The sequence below is a fragment of the Coptis chinensis genome, chromosome 5 (assembly GCF_015680905.1).
Source record: "Coptis chinensis isolate HL-2020 chromosome 5, ASM1568090v1, whole genome shotgun sequence".
NCBI lineage: Eukaryota > Viridiplantae > Streptophyta > Magnoliopsida > Ranunculales > Ranunculaceae > Coptis > Coptis chinensis.
In genome coordinates, this window is record NC_141460.1 from 55,867,451 (window position 1) to 55,881,260 (window position 13,810).

The following is a 13,810-nucleotide window of genomic DNA, read 5'->3' on the forward strand; positions in this document are numbered from 1 at the left end:
TCTTAAGTGAGCCATGCATGCTAGTGGATCAATTCTATTTTTCCATTAGGGACTTGTCTATGAGTCCAGGAAGAATCAAAACCTTTTTCAAATAAACAACTAATGATAGTTTCACATGAGGGAGGATTAACTCTCCACCTTTCTTTTTAGTAATTTGTATTTTGTTTAAGTGCATGATTTCAAACTTAAATGTTTTGCTTTTAATGTTTGTTAGGAAGAAACCTAGTATTATAACCTTACTCCTTAGTTCCCTTTATTGTAACACCCAATTTGTAGTTGTTCTATACTTTTAGGTAGTTCAATCCTTATTCTAACTCTCTACTCAACGAAGATCGTGAGTAATGGAACCTTGATTTCTTTTGCTTCAATTTAGAGTTCTAAACTCTAAGTGGTCGTAAAAAGCTAATATCGAAATGTCATATAACCAGCGCTACCCAGATTAGCTTTTGACCTAAGTAGCGACCCGCGCCCATGCCATAGAAGACCTCCAAGATTACTGGCCAGTAGCGACCAGCGCCGACTTGTGCTTGCAGAGGTGCAACCCGCGCCCAAGTCTATTTTCAGAAGAAAATTGGGACCGCGAGTTTCCAATAAGAGTTAGAGTTTTTGGCAAAACCTAACACCCAGAAAACACACGATAATCACCACAAAAGTCAGAGAAAACCCAATCTTGAAAACTATCAAGATTGAGAGATAACCTTTATAGAGATACAACCCTGTAAAGAGAGAAGAGTGATCTAGTAAGGTGAGAGACTGAAAGGAGAGATTGTAATCTTCCTTCCCACTTTATATAAAGACGAGCTCTTATGAAAGCAGGCACCATTGGCCGAACCACGGTATATCTTTGTATTGTGGTATGTGTTTAATTCTGCTTTACATTATTATTTGTTGTTAATAGTTGTTTAGCGAGTTGGGCATGTTAGTATAGGTTGTAGATGATATTTAGTATTTGTCTGGAGTTAGATTGTGTTCAAATACAAATTATATGTGTAGTGGGGGAATCGATTGGCACTTGTATAAACCCCAACAGAAAAATGGTGAAGTATGTTTCGGATTTGAGTAAAGAGTCTATTGTCGATGTTTATGGAATTGTTTATGTTCCTAAGCAACCCATCAGAAGAACTACACAACAGGTACAATATTTTTATTTAGGAATATTATTTTTTTGCATATTAGAAAACTGAATTTTGGTTAGTGCATGCTCTTATTTAATTAATAATATGTCTGTATTAGGTGGAAGTTCAAGTAAGAACGATTTATTGTGTTAATACTTAATAGAGCTCAGAAGCTTCCCTTTAACATATAGTCATAGACGGTGGAGCAAAGAAGTGAGGACGATATTGAGAATGCTTTGCGGGTAATTTTTTTTTCCAATTTTTGCTGAATGCCATAATGTTGTTCTATAGCCATTTCGATTAAATTGTATTTTCAACACGATTTTCAATTGGGGTTGATATTGAAAAATCTTTGGTTGGTACAGGCAGGAGTGCAGCTTGCTCGTGTTAATCAGGATACTCGTCTAAACTACAGATTTATCGACTTACGCACACCTGCTAATCAAGGGATTTTTCTTGTTCAGTATACAGTTATAAAAGTAAGGGACTATATTTTCGACTATTATCCCTTTCAACATTCTTCTTTGTGTGTTTGATTGTTGTTAGATAGCGTCTTGCATAAATAATACTGTCATATACTTTAATCTTTATTTTGGTTCATCATCAGTAAAGCTCTCTACATTGTCCCCTCTTTTTAGATTTCTCATTAATCATTTTGACCACCTGTTTTCTGAATCTTGTAACATTCTTGCACAGATATTTCAAGATTACTTGGAATCTCAAGGGTTTTGTGGAGTCATTACACCGAAATTGTTAGCTGGCTCAAGTGAAGGTGGTTCAGCTGTTTTCAGGCTTGACTACAAAGGCCAGCCAGCGTGCCTTGCACAATCACCTCAGCTTCACAAGCAAATGGTGATATGTGGTGATTTTAAGCGTGTTTTCGAGATTGGCCCTGTTTTTAGAGCAGAGGATTCAGATACACATAGGCATCTCTGTGAATTTACTGGCCTTGATGTTGAAATGGTGATTGATGAACACTATTCTGAGGTGTGAAGCATTTTTATTTTGGGCTTTCTTTGTGCAAATAGCTGAATAGGTAGTACATACTACATATAATCAACATGTTGCTGATGTGTTTTCTTTTAGTAGGTGATGGACGTTGTGGATTGCTTATTTGTTCACTTATTTGACGGTTTGAATGAGAAGTGCAAAAAGGAGCTTGAATCAATTCGAAACCAGTATCCCTATGATTCTATGAACCTCTAAAGGTTAATTGATTATTGAATTATTTCAGCCTTGTGATAATAAAGAAGAAAAAGCTAACATAAATTTTAAAGTAAACCTGCCTGACCTAGTATTCAAAAATTTCGAAATATATAGTTCTTTTTGCTTCACATATTGACGTTTTTTTGGATTGTGCAGTACTTGCGAAAGACACTGCGACTTACGTTTGAAGAAGGCGTTAGAATGCTTGAGGTACAGCTACGGACTTACCAGGATTTTCCTCTTACATTAGTAGTCTTTAACAGAACGATTAACACCTTGATGCCTTATGATAAAAACGATAACATGATTTGAAACCAATGTAAGACCAAATTTGAAGAAACAAACTGTTGAACATTTGTAGCACTCGAGCAATAGTAGCAAAAAGGTCAACATAGTGGTGGTTTCATGTTTCCTATTTTCTGCAATATGTATATCTGAAGATTTGCCAAATCATGGGGGTAATAAAACAGTAAATTGTAGGATTTGTTGGTGAACTGGCTACTCTGAATTCAAGTTTAGGTGTCAGTATAATATCACATAGTTTAATAAAGTTAGTCCCTTGCTAAATTGTATGTCAGACTAGCAGTTGGCTGCAGACGTGCAGTTATGTTAGTCGTGAAACTCACCTGTGCACATAAACTTTAGTACATGTAAGCGTGCCTTTGAGATACTCGCGTTGTACTTATTTTGGTGATTGCACTTGATTTCTTGTGCTTACTGCTCCACATTCCTTCTATATGTCCCGGTGAGTTGTGTTAGACTATTGTGTATATAGATTCTGTCTTGGAGCTAGGATATTGAAGAAGATGAAAAATTGATATTATTTTTACTTTTACTGACTGTTACTGTGATTCTTCTGTACAGGAAGCTGGTGTAAAGGTTGTCCTTTTGGGCAATTTGAACACTGAGTCGAAGAGAAAATTAGGCCAGCTAGTGTTGGAGAAGTGAGTATATAGTTCTTCAAAGAAACTTTTGTATCTTCTTACTCCTGATTGTAAAGAATCCTGGCTAATCCAACTTTTACTTTAAACTTTAGGTATGGCACTGAGTTCTATATTCTTCATCGGTTTCCTTAGGCTGTTCGACCGTTCTATACGATGCCATGCTATGATGATCCAGCATATAGTAATTCGTTTGACGTCTTCATCTGAGGTAACAATTTGATTTTATAATCAGAAGGTGTCAAGGTCTAGTGAGCCCTTTTGATGGTGCTATTTATTTATTTATGTTTTGCTAAAGATATGATTTTATCTTGAAATCATTCTCATAGTACAATCATAGGTCTGGGTCCTAATAATAGTTGGTTTATTAGGATTTAGTCCAGAAAAGCTTGAATATTAGGGTTTAGTCTTAGTTTTGGTGTTTGACCACCAGTCAACTGAGTTGACTGTGGTCAATCAGTTTGTATTTTTGAAATGGCAATAATACCCCTCGCGTGCAATATCACGTGTTTCTATTTTATCAAATTTAGTTAACACGTGTTGAAATCTGACTTCGACTTTCAATGTGGCCGTCAGATCTTAAATTTGCGCATCTCGAGAATACAATCAATAATTTCAATGTGGCTGGTCGATGATGGTGGCATTTATATCGTCTTCATTTACAGATATATCCCCAATTAGCTGGCCACCCTCATCATCTGCATCAACTACTAATAAAGGGAAACGGATGATTCTAAACTAGAGAGAGATCATGAAGCCAGGACTGCCTGAAAGCATCATGCAGGTCATCTTGCCAAAAATATGTAGTTTATCATCTGGTGCAGAAAAAAGAGGAAAGGATAGTCGTTTAAGACGACCAACAAGCTCAATTGACAACTGGTTTAGAACAATTGAATATGGGTACAGAACAGAAAGAAGATTCCGTTTCTGGTCTTGGCTGCTCAGTATGATACAAATTCAGACGGATCAAGAGAACAAGAGAGATGTTAGTCTTGCAAGGCGTGAGTCTTGCCTAAAAAGACTAATACTTTCCTTAGCACAAGCGCTAAGCGCTAACAGATTCAAGCCAGGTTCCATCAACAACCTGGGAAAAAGCATTGGCATAACTAGTTCCACAAAGCGGAAAAAGGAGAAAAGAAGGAGCTGAACTATCCAATTCGACTTAATCACCAAAGCTTGTTCCTGACAGGAGCTTGAGCTGAGCCCATCACCCTCTTCCTGGCCGCGATTTCTTTATTGATTGCGCTATCTATCCAAGTTTGAACGAGTCAAAACTATAGTGAGCTTCCACTCCTCTCTTATGGAAACTAAATACAAGTTTACTCTTGGTGTTGGTTGGCCTTCACCCTCGTAGGGTTTCTTAGAAGGCTCTCCTAGTTGCGCTCACCCTCTTATTCTCATTTCAAAAGGAGAGAAAACAAAAATACGATTGGATCTTGGCCGCCGCCTTCAAACCCTATGAATGGAGATCAAAGTTGGGGTTATATTATTGACGTACTATATTCTAGAGATGCGCAAATTTAAGATCTGACAGCCACATCGAAAGTCGAAGTCAGATGTCGACACGTGTCGACTAAATTTCATAAAATAGAAACACATGATATTGCATGCGAGGGGTATTATTGCCATTTCGAAAATATAAGCTGATTGACCACAGTCAACTCAGTTGACTGGCAGTCAAAAACCAAAACTAGGACTAAACCCTAATATTCAAGTTTTTTTTGACCAAACCCTAATAAACCAACTATTATTAGGACCCAGACCTAAAAAACCCTACAATCATTCCTGATATCATGATTAATCCAACACCCTAAGAAAGGAGGTGGAGTTACATTCCAAACATAAGAGTACTTAGGGAGCCAATGCCTCCAGCCATGTTGTATTATATTCTCTTGATCTATTGTGGTATCCCACTCCATTGTTTTTGCCTTATGAACCGCAAAATTCGCCAATGCATCAACCCCATAATTTGCTTCTTTGTAGCTCCATTTCAGCACAAAGTTTCCTTCAGAAATCAAGTCTTGAATTTCCTTTATCAGCTCCTTTGCAATTGCCGGTATTTGAGATGACTTATTGGTTTCGAACTCATGAGCATACGACAATCTGTTTCCACCGCCACATTTGCAAGGTTTAATGCTTTCGCAGCTTTTATTCCACATTTGCAATTGCCTCTGCTAAAAAGGCTGTAGAGAAAGCAATGGGAGTAGCTATGGCCATTATGAACTTACCATTTTCGTCTCTGAACAAGCATCTAGCTACTGCTATTTCCTGTTCAGTCTAAAGTTTAAGTTTATGGGCTAGCTGTAGTAAAATTATCTCTTGGACCATACTTTGTGCTACATGTTGCGCGCTGTTGTAATTTACATCTGGTGCAGGTCGTGTATACTAGCAGCATGGTTGCTGGGAAGTTTATTTTTCATTGTCACTTTATGAGTGGAGCCTGCTAAATTTTGTTTTTTTCGATAATTAAAATTCAATGATTGGATTTTTTTCAATAATAAATTTTGTTTTATTTGTTGTAGTTGCCTAAAGTGTATATGTGCATAATCTTGATAAAAGTGAGAAAATTGTGAAAATTCCTTTTATAGGACAGAAACCAAGGAGAAGAGAAAATAAGTTTCTCTTTTACGTAGTAAAAAAGGGAAAGCATATATACTGAAACACTCTAGCTCGGGGTATCGTGGCTTATTCATATTATTGTGTTTTCCTGTGTAGGTGAGGAGACTATTTCTGGGGCCCAGCGTATTCACGCAGCTGATTTTTTGGAAACGTGTGCAGCAGATCGCAATACTGATGTCAAAACGATATCAACATATATTGATGCATTTAGGTACTTTTCTTATGCTTCTCTCTGCTATTTCTTTTTTCCACTTCCACTTAATTGCAAAGTTACAATAGCCATTTTATGTGGCACAACTACGATGTTAAGTACTGAACTGTAGCACCTTGTTCAAAGGTACATTGTTGAGTCGTTAGTTAACCTAGGTCAACAAGCTACAAGCGAGTAATTAATGTTGGACCAATGTCATAGGGAAGGTGACATGCATTATTGACAACAAGTATACTTCCCACCTGAACTGCCACTACACCATTTGGGCCAAACAGGAACAGATGGGGCCTGTTTCTGTTAGGCGCGTTCCTAAATTGTGAAGAAAACTGGACTTTTAGCCTAATTTTGAGACGGGCCTAACAGAAACGGGCCCAAATGGTAGTGTTTATATTTGAAACCTTTACTTTTTGGTCCTTCAAGGTTAAAAGATAACTTGATTGGATGATACTAATTGGTTTGGCATGCCTTTGGATGGTGAGGGTGTGAGATACTTCGACATATTACAGATAATGGGGAAAAAAAAATTGAAAACTTATTATCCAACAACCATGATTCATTGTCTTAGTTTTATGGAATGTATTTTGTGCCACATACTGTCTGATTGGGAAGCTAATAACTAGTCAAAACACATATAGGACCTAAAACTGTAGTAACCCTATTCAATGAAAACAAAGTGAAGCCTTCCACAGGCATCCCTTGCATCCGAATACTGGTACAATGGTACTTGATTTCTGTGGTTACTACTGATCGGACAAAGAAGTCTCTAACTAGAGTATAGCCATTTACTCAAAAAAAAATGAGGCTTATGACTTAAGACATACACTTCTTCACTTAACAAGATGATAGTGCCCTAGTGCAACACCCAAGAAATCCTGACTTCTACTCTAAGTAACGACGTGTCCACGACTCCACGTGAAGGTTTGAAAGAGTACTTTATTGACCAAATGTCCACCCTCTACAATTAGATATGAGCTTCCGTTTCCAAACATCAAATTTCCGTGCAAGTTTTTTCTATCCACCGGATCTTAAATAGACATAGAATGGTGGCTATCACTGAATGGTATGGATCCTAAATTACATGGTAGAATAGGCGGATAGCCACTGCTAGTCTAAGCATAGATAAGAGTTTTGTAGAAGCAGTGCCGTTTTCGTAAAGACCCAAAATTATTCCCATCGATGTTGTTGGCATTTCAAAAGAAAACGATGGCTATCTTGAGATCATTGCTAAAGATGTTGGTGTTGACATGTTTGACATTTACAAAACCAATGAACATTTATTGTTTATACATGATGATTAAATACACAAATATTATTATTATGTATATAAGTGAATTAATATTATATGATGAAACCATAAGTTTCATAGGTAATAGAATTAGAACAATCAAGCATATGAAAAGTCACGTGCAGGAATTTTGATTGTATCTATTTACCTAAAATGTTCACAGCTAGGGGTGAAGTCGAACGCTTCACTTATATGACTAAGCTGTAATATACGTAACTGTTATATGATATGATAATGATATCTTATTCATTTGAGTATGACTCTAAGTTTATATATTGGTGTAGTCACATGACTGACACTGAGGAGATCAAAGTGAGAGAACACACTATAAATTCGTTGTTAAGGTTTGTGTGCAAATCTTACTCTACCAATTATTCCCTAGAGTTGAGGAATTGTGAAAATTCATTGTGTCTCAAATTTATTGTTTTGAAACGTTAAAAAGTAATGTCTATTCATAGACTAGACTTGACGTTTTGGGTAATGAATGTAGGATGTCTTGAATCACGAATTCTAATAAAAGATCCACCACTCTAATGTATTAGGAAATTGTGACATAACAAATTGAGTTCAAATCCAGCCAGTATAAGAAATAGTTTATTAATGCTCAATTGATGCAGAATGTCACATTGGGTCTATTAGATATGGCATGGGTGTGACAGTAAAGAATATATTCTCAATGGTCTAATTATAAATACATGTAAGGTGGATTGGTGGAGGGACTTAGATTTAAATAATGGTAGGAAATGACTTTCTTGATAAATTTCATGGGCCTTATTATAAATATGGATTTGTTAATGGGCATTTTCCATATTAAAGAGATATATATTAAAAATGTTTTAGTATATCGAGTACAAGTACTTGTATGAGAATGACTTGTCCTCTTTGAGATAAGACTTTATATCCTAAGTGGATCACACACTTATGTATTCTCAAAGTTTCTCTATATAAGATAATAACTTTTTGGTAAAAAAGACCATTAGTCTTTCTAGGAAAAGTACAACTAAAAATAAGAGAAAAGCAAAAGTGTTTTGTGGTATGTTGTGTGGTGAATACTACTAGAAGGCTAAAGACTTACTTTTTGGATTCATTTTTGGAAAGATTTTCTTTATTGTCTATCTCCAATTTCGACTTTGAAGATATTTCTTTTTTAATTCTTTTTTGATCAATAATAGATTAGCATGTTAAAGATGTAGGTTTAAAATATTCATAACATATTTTACTTTAATCCTACATCTTTAACATGCTAATCTATTATTGATAAAAAATGAATTAAAAAAGAAATACCTTCAAAGTAGAAATTGGAGATAGACAATAAAGAAAAGTTTTCCAAAACTGAATCCAAAAAGTAAGTCTTTAGCCTTCTAGTAGTATTCATCACACAACACCCCACAAAACACTTTTGTTTTTCTCCAATTTTTAGTTGTACTTTTCCTGGAAAGACTAATGGTCTCTTTCACCAAAAAGTCATTCTCTTATATAGAGAAATTTTGAGAATACGTAAGTGTGTGTGTAATGGGATTCACTTAGGATTCCAAGTCTTATCTCAAAGAGGACAAGTCCTTCTTATACAAGTACTTGTACTCGATATACTAAAACACTTTTAATATATATTTCTTTAATATGGAAAATGCCAATTAACAAATCCATATTTACAATAAGGCCCATGGAACTTATCAAGAAAGTCATTTCCTACCATTATTTAAATCCAAGTCCCTTCACCTTACATGTATTCACAATTAGACCATTGGAAATATGTTCTTCATTGTCACACCCATGCCATGTCTAATTGACCCAATGTAACATTCAACATCAATTGAGCATTAAATAACTATTTCTTATATTGGCCGGGTTTGAGCACAATTTCCTAATACATAACTCCGTAGAGTGATGGATCTTTTATTAGAATTTGTGATTCACAACATCCTATATTCATTACCCAAAACTTCAAGTCTAGTCTATGAATATACATTACTTTTTAACGTCTCAAAGTAATAAATTTGAGACATAATGAATTTTCACAATTCCTAAAGTCTATGGAATAATTGGTATGTGAGATTTGTACACTAACCTTAACAACGAATTTATAGTGTGTTCTCACTTTGATCCCCTCAGTATTTGTTATGTGACTACACCAATATATAAACTTAGAGTTATACTCAAATGATAGAGATATCATTATCCTATCATATAGTAGTTATGTATATTACAGTCGCATCAGTGAAGCATCCGACTTCACCCCTAAATAGATACAATCAAATCTCCCGCACACGACTCTTTATATGCTTAATTGTTCTAATTCTATTATCTATGGAATTTATGGTCTCATCATATGATATTAATTCACCCATATGCATAATAATAAGATTTGTATATTTAATCATCATGTATAAACAATAAATGTTCATTGGCTTTATAAAGGCCAAATATCCCAACAATCTCCCACTGGCCTTCAAAGCCATTTAGCAACTATTCTAAGACCCATATTATCTAAGGTTTTTTAGACTTTGGTACCACTTTTTAGACCTAATATTAGAAAATAGTACCAAATTTCAAAAAAATTAGAAAATAGTACAACTTTTTTTCTTGACCGTCAGTTGACCGAGTTGACTAAGAAGAATCCGCTAGTCTTTTCAATATGGGGACATTACCCTTCAACGTGCCTCTCACGTGTTTTATAGGTAATTAGGTTTGGGTACCACCTTTTAAGTTGTCACAATGACCACGTGTTTATTCTTATTGGTCTGTGCAATCTAATCTAATCTTGGCCGTTCATCTTTTATTTCTTTGATCCCGATGAAATTGGTGAAAATGTGAAATAAGGAGGGAAATTCCCAGTCTCCCACATATCATTCTCTCACTCTATTTCGTTGATCCCGTTTATCACTCTAACACTCACTCTTTCATCATTATCGCAAATTCGTCTGTCAAATTTGAGGTTGCAGGGTTGTCGTGGGCTCCAAATGGATTCAAGAAGAACACAAAGAACAAGAAGTAGTAGTTTAAGAGATTCACCTGGTTTGTTTCTTCTCGTCAGATCTATATTCTCAATTTATTAATATTTCTTCTTATCACTAATTTCAATTTGTTTCATTTACAGAAGAAGATGGGGGTATGGAATTATAAGCTACAAATGCTAGATTGTCACATGAATGTGGGTTACTCCTCTGGGCTCTCATTAGCACCAGGTTCTCCATCGTCTTCAACAACTTCAACAACGTTGGGGAACAAGAAGCATAGACCACCAAAAGTTGTTTCTATCTAGTAACAGTAATAATAATACAAGTCGCCATCATCGACCCAAGATGAGATTGAAATTGAGGTTGCTGAAGTTTTATATGGATTAATTAGGCAATCACAAGGTCCTTCAAGGCAAGAAATTTCACAGCAAAGGTTAGATTCAAAAAATAGTAGTATCGGTAATGATGTGAAATCGTCAAGAGTTTCTTCTCCGATTTTAGCATCTCCGTCTCAGATTTTGAAATTGGCTCAAAATTCAGCTCATCTACTGTAGGTCATTATTGCTGAGTTTGTTTTCTTGAGCGGCAGTACCCAAGGGAAAAAGACCGAGACCGCAACATAAATTCAATAAGGAAAATTCAACTAAGTTTGCGAATAAAAATGGTTTGATTGAGAGTGGACACCAAAAATTGAGACTTCATCAATTCGATTTTGGTCAAGCTGTTGAGCCAAAATCTGAATTAATTAAAGGTAGTAAATGACGAATCAGAAGTTCGAGATTGAATCTCTGATTTGGACACGTGTATTTGTGACTTAAGTTGGTTCCAACGGTTATATGCACACACTTGAAAAGGCACGTTGAGGGTATTATAGACAATGTGAAAATCCAAACAGATTGAAACAGTTTGACTATGGTCAACTCAATTAACTAACAGAAGTGGTACTATTTCCTAATTTATTTGAAATATGGTAGTATTTCCTAATATCGGTCTAAAAAATAGTACCAAAGTCTAAAAAATCCTATTGTCTATAAAAAAAAGTCTTTATAAACATATACTAATATATAGCGTTTGGTCCTCATAGACTATATAATTTCTAATGAATAGTGTATCATATACATATGAGAGAAAAAAAAAATATAGCCATTTTACCTTCAACTTTTTTGTAAAATACAAAGTTCTTTCTCATATTGATTAAAACCAAACGATTTGATTGTTTGATTAAATAAAGTTTACATTCTAACTCCTTAAAGCTTGTTTTAAGTCCATAAATGGACTTTTCCAACTGTAAAGCTTCCATGTTCTAAAACGCTCTCTTTACATTCATTTGCCAAATCATATAGTCATAATGAGCATCAATCATTAGAAGGACCCTAATCTACTGGTTAAAAAAAATTCTCATAATCGATACCTTTTTTTTTAGTAAACATTTTCTCACCAGTCTCGCTTTAAAAGTCTCTACCTGTCTATCAGCTCCTCTTTTCCTTTTGAATAACTACTTATTCTTATAGGCTTAATATTTGGCAGTGGATTAACAAGTTCCCATATATTGTTGGAATACATGGACTCCATTTCCGATCTCATTGCTTCAAGCCATTTTCTCAAATCAATATCAGAAATTGCTTCAATTCTTCGTAGTTCATAGGATCTACATCCTGATCATCTGATATAACAGAGAAAGTTTTCCTTAAAAGGGTTAACTTTTCTAGAGGTATAATTACCCTCCCACTACGACAAAGTACTGGAATAGGTTCAGGTAAACTCAGAACTTCATTTGGAATATCTAAACTAGGAGGTAATTTAGATTGAACATTACCAAGAATATCTGCTGTCATTTCTTCAATGACCATTTCACTGCGAGGTTTTCATTTCACAATATAATTTTCTTCAAGACACATACCATTTGTACTCACAAACATTATTTGTTCTCTTAAATTAGCTATGTAGTGCGACTAAATATTAATTTCTAGAGCGAAATTGATATTCCACAAATAGATTTGCTGAAGAAATAAAAATATAATATATAATTAGGTGATTTGCCTACGTCCACACGGAATGGAGAATGACTTTATTGACCCTTTGAGACTTGATGTTATTTTTGACGAGTCTTTATGGTGTAATTGATGAGTCCTGACTCTGCATGTTATTACAAATGTGTTGACTAATTTGTAATCATCGCCACTTGTACCATGTCATTGGTGCTAAGGATTTTGTACTTACGAGAGGTATGCATAATTCCTTGGTCATAATTCCAAGTGATTCAACACATCGGGTCAATCTAAATTTCTCAGCAGCTGGACAGATGATTGATCCATGCACACTAGTGGCTTTCCTCAACTCGCACGACATCCATTAGAGCTATACTAGCATTTTGGGCACGCTCTATGAACGTGAAATTGAGAGCAATTTGTCCAATTAACCAAGTTACAAAAGAAAGCCCAACAAAAGTTCAGTCCATGTGGTAAAATTGATTTTAAAAAAATTACAACCGAAACCCATTCAAAATAAACACAACCAAATTGCAACTGAAGCCCAGTAATAAAAAGCCCATCTAATTCCAGCCCAACTTATATTTACATATTTACCTTTGTTAAATACAACAAGTTACAAATAAAATCAGATTAGATTATTGTAAATAGAAATTACGAATAAGGGTAAATTTGGAAAGCGAAAAATCCAGTTGATGGAAACAGAATTGTTACCTGGGGAATTTCTTTACAGGTGAAAAATAGAAATTATGAGCGAGAGCAAATTTGGAAAACAAAAAAATCCAATTGATGGAAATAGAACTGTTATATGGAGAGTTTTCTTTATAGGCGAAAGATATTACGGCACATCCAAGAAAAATGTGGAATTAAAAGTTGAGTTATGGCTGATATTTTGTACATATCATTTCCACACTTGGAAAGTTCTGTTTCGATGCTTCCAATTGTTCTCCTCTTTATGCTATTCTTCGGGAAAATGCTAGCTTCCTGTTTATGCATTTCTACATCCTCATCATTCAATTTACTTAGTATTGTTGTTGCTCTTTGGTTTGCAAGTCGCAACCTTTTTGTGTTCTTCATGTCAAATTTAAATGTGGATGGAAGAGAAGCTATATGCCTGATAGATTGTTTGGATTGCCTATTTTGGCTCTTCTGGGCTTCCCTGTTGAATGGGTCTCTCCAGAGTCATCTTGTGTAAGGAGTTTCATGGAGATTCCGGCCTGATCTTACAGAGAGCTTGCCTTGGATAACCTTGGGTCATGAAGTGGGTTATGGTTACTAAGATTTCTGCTCACACATGTTGTGTCGGATTGCGAGTTTTCAGCCGCCATAGTTCGCCATTTTTTCATGTGAAGTGCTTAAGTTAGAGCTGTGTATGACTTGGTTGATTCTCTCTTTCGCATTACGTTCTGAGCTGACATCTTTGTAGGTGGATTGAGGATTAGTTTTTTTTTTATCGGTAAAGTATAACTTTATTAATATAATTAAAGA

At 35.2% G+C, this 13,810-nt stretch overlaps 1 pseudogene across 1 annotated transcript; it reads left to right on the forward strand.

The window, feature by feature from the left end:
- Nucleotides 1-962: 962 nt before the first annotated feature.
- LOC147498041 (aspartate--tRNA ligase 2, cytoplasmic-like) lies at nucleotides 963-11,387 on the forward strand (annotated as a pseudogene). The gene is made up of 11 exons (XR_015195364.1): nucleotides 963-1,133; nucleotides 1,234-1,357; nucleotides 1,481-1,594; nucleotides 1,812-2,102; nucleotides 2,205-2,313; nucleotides 2,476-2,531; nucleotides 3,186-3,265; nucleotides 3,358-3,473; nucleotides 5,978-6,092; nucleotides 10,313-10,392; nucleotides 10,475-11,387. The product of XR_015195364.1 is annotated as an aspartate--tRNA ligase 2, cytoplasmic-like (transcript).
- Nucleotides 11,388-13,810: the final 2,423 nt, after the last annotated feature.